Source organism: Ochlerotatus camptorhynchus, unplaced genomic scaffold (genome assembly GCF_037179485.1).
Source record: "Ochlerotatus camptorhynchus isolate MF236.1 unplaced genomic scaffold, CSIRO-AGI_Acam_v1.1 ptg000530l, whole genome shotgun sequence".
In the NCBI taxonomy this organism is placed as follows: domain Eukaryota; kingdom Metazoa; phylum Arthropoda; class Insecta; order Diptera; family Culicidae; genus Ochlerotatus; species Ochlerotatus camptorhynchus.
Window position 1 is genome coordinate 2,103,901 of NW_027041014.1, and position 7,643 is coordinate 2,111,543.

Sequence of the window (7,643 nt, forward strand, 5' to 3'; positions counted from 1 at the left end):
CTTTCGTTTCTAACGAATCCGGTTCGTACGAAAACGGGAATAGAGGTGTACGTCTTACGGGAAGGTACTGGGAGTAAATCGAAAATCTGAAATTGCGACCGTCACGAAAAGGTGTAATTTTTTGAACGCTATAAGCTTTGTCATTTATAGATGAAATTAAAGTCCGAATACACCAATCGATAGAAAATACCTTTCGTAAGCTGTTGCAATAAACTTTTTTTGCAATTTTTCATAAAACAAACTGTTTTGAAAATGAACAAATAAAAAGTGATAATTTTATCACTGTTTTCATGAAATAAACGTTCTCCCCAAACCCAGTCCTCATAATCAAGTACAATTTGGTTGCACATCGGGCTGCTTGAATCAGAAAAGTTATAAAACAGCGCTGCTAATGTGCCTCAACTCATTTTCGCTTCGGACGGCGGGTAAACAGGTAGCAGCAGCAACAGCAGAAGCAGTAGGAATGCGGTTCCTGTCAAACACGCGTCGTTCCCGTCGAGATCATTGGCTGCTGGTAGCGGCGTCGCCTCGATGGCGCAAGTGCTCCTTGCCTGAATGATAACTACAAATCTCGATTACTTTTCGGAAGGACATATCAGCTTTTCTAAACAACGCATTTTATCGCTTTTGAGTTTTTCAGGGCAAGGTGGAATGGTAGAAGTTTGCCATACTGAAGGAATATTCACACGATCTAAATTCTTTGAGTGTTGTAAAATGTTTGCTCTTAACAGTGGACATGTTCAACACCATCCAGGGTTCCATTCCCTCTGGATTCTCGATGGGGCACGAATCCATTGTGACCCCAATTTGGTGTATTATTTTAGATCACTAGGGATACATTTGGTGTTCTTACCAGCTTATTGTCCCCATATGAACCCAATCGAGGTACTTTTCGGAATGTGCAAAAACCGGCTTCAGCGTGAATACGATGAAAGTGGAAAAATCAACCTCAAATACATGGTTGCTAAAATAATGAAACATTTTTCCAACTATAATATGAACAACCTGTTCCGGAAGTGCGGATATATGAAAGGTGGTAAGTTTGATCCTACTGTAAACGATCAATCGAACCTGTCGGCGTTTGAATTTGAAGAAAATAGCACCAAGAGGACTTCAAATAAGATGAACCGTCAACACATTTCTGGTTTGACCAAATAAAACTCTTTTGTACCTATTTTCGGATAAGCCACAACAAATGCATGTATTTTATTTCACATCCCATTTCGTAAAATCTTACATCATGTGGTCAACATCTTCAGCATCTTGTACTCTAGACGAAATGGAAGCGGAAAACTCACTCTCCTTCACGTTTAAAGCTGACTCAGCAGAACTAATGAAAGATTCACCCAGTTGGCTCCTTGGCATCAGATTTTCCAGTAGTCGTTCCAAAGCGGAAATCCTCTGTGTTTGCTCTTGATGTATTTCTGGAACCGCAGTGAATGCATCCATAATTTTCGTAATATCTGCATGGTAGCCATCGTTCACGTTGTGAGCAACACGATACTCTCGACGGATTCTCTGAATATGTTCGCCTTCTTTAATTGAAAACAGATCCAACCAGCTAGCAGGTGGAGTCGAATCATTCTTCAATGCCTCGTGCTGATGAGCTGGTGCAGTTAAAATTGTATTTGCCCAGATGCTCCACGCTATTTCATGCCCATTCCAGATGTGTCCGTGCTTTAGTTGTAATTCTTTCGCAAACTCCTGAGCGTATTCCGTAGCCGCAGCACCTCCTCGATTTCTTGAAATTGTGTCAATTAATGATATCTCTACTTTTTTTTTTCATACGGTCTTCGAATTGACTGTCAGCGAATATTTGTGAAGTAAGCAACTCGACAGAAGATTTGGTGCGCCAGTTTTGCAGAATATTAGTTGTTAGTTTATCCACTGTCATTGCTCGACGATTTTGTTTGTCGTAAAACAAAGCAAAATGAACTAAATCGGTTTCATCGATTACCTCCTTCGGGCTCCAGTTGTAGGTGATGTTGCCTTCATCATCACAAACAGCTATGATGTGTCGGATGAGATGCTTTTTGGACTTTTCCCATACGCTATGCAGGAATTCTTCGACGGTATCAGCGTATATGAACCAAGTATCGAGCTCCCCCGCCGAAGTTTGTCCTTTGAAGTCGCGCAGCGACACAACAAGGCTGACGACGAACAAAGTAGTTTCATCGTCGTCGATCGATCCACTAGACTTCTCTGAGCTTTGGTCCAAGCAACCTGTACCACCTTCCTCACCGATTTCCATTCCGAGATTCAGTGCATCACGATTTGCTGCTTCTTTTTCGAGTTCGTCAGAATCTAAAGGTCCGTTTAGACTATCTGATTTCTTGGTCTGATTTTGATCGCCGCCAACTCGATTTTACTTTCGACACACTTTGTCGAACCTCCCTGTTTGTTGGCGTTCACACTGCTTGCACATGTCGAAAGAACTGTCAATTTAAATTTCAAAACAAAATTGTATCAGAAATCAAAAGTTAATACTTCCACACAGGCGCATTTGCTTTTATTATTTTAAATAAAATGAGAAGGTGAAGGTAAACTTTGTGGAGTAGGAAATGGTTGCTCAGGGGGAACACCGGCAGGGATCTGGCTCATCTTGTCCTTCAAGAATTGCGATATGAAGACGAAAAAGGATTTCAAAACTTGGCCAGGATGTGGATACCAACTTTCGACAAACTAGTGGGAAAAGTTCTCTATAAATCCTCTTGAGTTCTGAAAATTTATTTTAAGATCTCAATTCTGCATATTTCTCTGAAGACCTTCGGACGTTCCAGAACTTTTGTTTCTGTTCTCTGGAAAAATATCTTTAAAGATCTACAAACCTTCCTGAAGATCTGCAAATTTCACGGTAGTTCTGCAGATTTCATAGAAGTCCTGTGTGTTCTTCAGAAGTTCTGTAAAATTCTCTAAAAATCTACAAAGTTCCTGACGCCATGCAGATTAAAGATCTTTAAATACTTCTGATGTTCACTTAATTTCTAATAATCTACGAACTCCTTCAGAGTTCCGTAATTTTCTCCGTAGATTTTCATGATTTAATAAATATCTGCAAGGAAGTTCTCTGAAGATCAATATTTTTTTTCTGAAGTTGTGCAAATATCTCTAAAGATCAGCCGGAGATTAACTAGCCTACGGCTAAAAATCTCCTAAATAAAGGAAGAAAATAAAATCTAAAGGTCAGCGAATTTCCCTGAACTTCTGTAAATTTCTCTTAAAATCCAAGAAACTCAATAAAATTCTGAAAATTTATTTAAACATCTGCACATTTTTCAGTAGATTTGCTATCATCTTTCTAAATTTTTCTGAAGTTCCTTAAATGTCTTAAAAATTATGTAAAGTTGTTTTTCTGCTCTGAAGATCTACGAACTGCCCTGAAGTTCAATAAATTTCTCAGTAGATCTCCGAACTTCTCTAAAGTTCTGTAAATTTCTTGGGCTTCCATAAATTCTGAAAGATTGCTTATCTTTTGACAGATACGCGTATTTCGTCTACTACACGGCGAATGAGAACGACTCAAATTTGAGTTTAGTTCACTCATAATCGCCAAAAGTGCAGGATCTCAGCGATGAGTTAATTTGCCTCATGTTTTCCCAGGCTTTTCCAGGATTTTCCAGGGAAAAATTCTTGAATTTGAGTAAAGTAAAGATTGGATTCACTCAGTCTATTGGTGCAACTCCGAGACTGAATAAAATTTTCGTCAATTTACTCATTTTCCGGCAGATTTTTTAGGTTTTCCACAGGAAACCATGGGGCAAATTTTACTCATCGCTGAGTTCCTGCAGTTTTGGCGATTATGAGTGAACTAAACTCAAATTTGAGTCGTTCTCATTCGCCGTGTACTTTCAGACTTCATCAGTGCCAAGTACGCAACACCACTTGGCGTATCTGTCAAAAGATAAGCAATCATAACGGAATTTAAAGCAAATAAACCAACACACTCAAAGCTCTTCATAAAGGGATTTCGTTAAGAGGTTCGACAAATTTAAAAGATTTACTTTATCTTGCTTGAAGTTTTTGAAATTTCTTTCTTTCTGAACTCTTGTGAAATTTTCTGAATTTCTGCAAATTTCTTTTAATTTCTGTAAAATTTTCTGAGGTTATAGTTCTATTCTCAAGATCTACGAACTACCCTAAAGTTCAACAAATTTCCCCGTAAATCTCCGAACCTCTCTGAAGCTCTTGAAATTTCTTAGTTGGCTCTCAGACCTGCCGTTTGGCATGCTTATTATTATATAATACATTATATAAACACTGTTTAGTTGAACATGCCATGATCAAAGCCATTATGACATCTTTCTGCCAATCACACTGGCTATTTTGCTGAATGAGTCGAATGAAAATTAAACACAAACCCATTTCGTTCGACAAGTCAAACAACAAATCTAATCATCATGTCGAAAAAGTGTGAACGCATCCAAACATTGTATCCGACAAAATTATCGAGCAGTCCACTCGAATCAGACCAACAAATCAGATAGTCTAAACGTATCTTAACCTGGGGGGGGGGGACATGCTGTCAAATCAGCCTACTGATCATCTTGTATGAAACTGGTTCCAAACGTAAACAAACGCTGTAGGTTTCTTATGACTTGTTTACGTTTGGAACCAGTTATGCGAGGTAGGCGACGATTGTTCGTATTTGACAACCACCTCCCCCCCTTGATCTTAACAGGCGCTCTTCCGGGTATGGCTTCTCCTCTTCGTCATCCTCCTCAATGGAACGGTCGTCGTCCCGGATAGGATTTTCCATGTCGAGAGTGTCTAAACACTAGTCAAAAATATTAATAATTGTGTTTTTAAGCTTGAAAACAGCGAGGAAAACTTACCGAACGGTTTCAGCTAGCAAAAAGTCCTCTTCACTTCATACGAAAACGAAATCAACGATGCGCAAAACAAAACAAAAACAAACAGCTGTCAAAGCTGCAAGTCCATTAGAATGAGATGATGCCAGTAATTGAAACCCCATATAAAAATGTAAGTTGACCTGGATAGTAGAACAACTTTGTAGGTAGCGAAATCGTGTGCGAGATTCGACTGTGATAATCGTGTATTTTGGAGTAGTCTAAACGGGTGTAAATGTCGCAATAATGCTAGGATCTCTTATAATTTTACTGCAAAAGTTTGGGAATTCTCAAGATTATTGTAGGGGAATCCAGAAAAATACGTTGAACAGTGTGTTGGTAGATAATGATAAAAATCGAATGTTCTTTTCCAATTCACGTTTTCCGCGAACACGAAGACGGATGTCAGTCGTGTGCTTTGAGCAAATATTTCATGGTAATTTCTGTGGTTAGTGATATTACACCCAACGAGTAAACAGTCGGGATCTAATCTTTTAGAAAGCCAAGTCACGGAACAAGAATACCATGTATTCCCCGTTTTGGAGACACGATTATAATTCCACCCTTTTTTGTGCGAAAAAGCACGGCAGCGTTAATCATGGCGCCAACCAACCTACTTTCGAGGATCACAAAGCGTAGGGATGCACTGAATAAGCAGTGGAGGATTCAAATTATTCCGGGCCGGTGCACTCAAATTCGCACCAACAACCCTGTTCTCGTATAATTAAAGCAGCGTGTTACGTGTGACATGCCGAAAAAGGAATTAAAAGCTATGAAACGTCGCATGTGTTCGTGGGAACTTTTTGCATTTGTTGTGAATTTATTCAGCTCAATTTTCAGCTGAGAATTCCCCAACAGGTGCTGGGACTTTGTGGAAGCAAACTATTACAATGCAGAAGTGAATTTAATCAGTTTCGAGTAGAAGATGATGTCACGATGAACATTTCAAATGGTCCTATCTGCTTTGATCGATTCTCTTCATCGACATTCTCCTTTCACAACCACTGCTATGCAAACATATTTCGCGCTAATTCTACCACATAGTTTGATAAAGGAGGTTCTTATCTAGCGTCCAAAACGTCAAATACAATAGGGAAAGGTTTTGCAGCTGAGTTATTAACGAAAGAGAAAATCGATGAAGAGAATCGATCAAGGCAGATAGGACCTTTTGAAATGTTGATCTAGATGGAGGCAAAAAGCTGCAAAACATCCTCATCAACCAACGAAAACTGGTGAAACTTTTCAACGATCATGCAGCTAATCCAGGATGTTCTTAATCTAATCCTGGACCACTCGGAGGGAAAACACCATTACCAGTAGGGATTAAAACTCATCCCGTATCCAAATAGCTGCTTGAAAATGTCACCTGAGAGCTTAACTTCAGCTCAAAAGTTGACAGCGAGAGCACCATGGTAACAACACTCTCGGTAAGCATCCAAGCATCCTTTGACTCGGTTGACAGTGAGAACATTCCATCCCAGAGGGGTGTAAAAATTTATGACGCCAACTACGAAGCGACGTCGCTCGACCTGTCACCGCTGTGTCGTCCATCCAAGCCAAGCAAATCACGGCCGGCTAGAAACGATGGCAACGTGTAAGAAGTAAGAGATTAGCATATTCATAACACGCTCTCAGGATTAGAGACACTTATAAGCCGAGAAAATTTCATATTCTCGAAATTCTGTTAACTCGTCTAAAATATATACATACACAAGCGCAAACTCACAGCCGTATATGTAAGCACACACGTACCGTACCACGTACCTAATGGGTAATCTTATAAGAATGAACCTAACAAGTTGTATGTTACGCTCTCTGTCTTTCTCTAGATGTGTTTCTTGTACATACAAAAGCGAATAAATTTATCCACTTTTCACTAGGTAGGGACGAACGTTTACAAACGATGAAGCAAGCAGAAACAACACAATCAGGCTAATTAATTGAAGATTATAATCTCTACATCCCTCCGTACATAATACTCACGGTGACAACATCTATATCTATGTTTGATCCAACCACGAGCGAAGCACAACTTGTTGATTAGATAGGGATCTGCTTACCGAGAGACATATGCCGGCCGGCAGTTGGGACGCGAAGGAGTAGCTTGTTTTCCACTTTCGAGCCAAAATTGGAAAATGAGCTGCTGTAGACCGAAATGATCCATCTGATTGTTGTTACTTCAAACACATTGTGAGTATAGACGAAGCTCATTAAATCCATAATGATTTCCATGGAATGTGTATCATAGTAGGCCCGAAGAAAAAAAAAATCATAAAACCGATCACCCTAGAAACGAACAACGGCAGCTTTCATACAGAGTAAACCCTATACGAATCAAACCAATCCTGCTAATCGATGTGTGTATGTGTTGGTGTTGCTAATCAAAATAAACGTAAAACAAACAAACAAATGAAGATTTCACAAACCACAAACATGAAACAATGGAGAATCAAACATGCCAAAGGAAGAATCAAATACCACAGACAAAGCTAGAGAACTCATATCTAATGGGTGCAACATACATACCTTGTGCAAATAAAAGTAATAATGAGAACTAAAGCCGTATATTTATATATTTTTAGCTAAAGAAAATCAAATCAGATGTAAGGTAGAATGTTAAAGGTGCGCTGAAAACGCGGTGAAAATTTAAGTCAAATGTTGAATTTTGATTGATTTCCTTAGGTTAATAGATGGTGATTATAAAATCCGGTAAAATACAATTTAAATTGTTAGCTAAGGGTTAAAAGCTGAATGAAGAAGAAAAAATCAACTTAAGCGGGTAAGTCGGTGTAAATA

General features: G+C 39.1%; 1 pseudogene; it reads right to left on the bottom strand.

Annotated features, from left to right (window-relative positions):
* Nucleotides 1-1,233: 1,233 nt before the first annotated feature.
* LOC135713027 (uncharacterized) lies at nt 1,234-2,251 on the bottom strand (annotated as a pseudogene).
* Between the last annotated feature and the right edge of the window lie 5,392 nt (nt 2,252-7,643).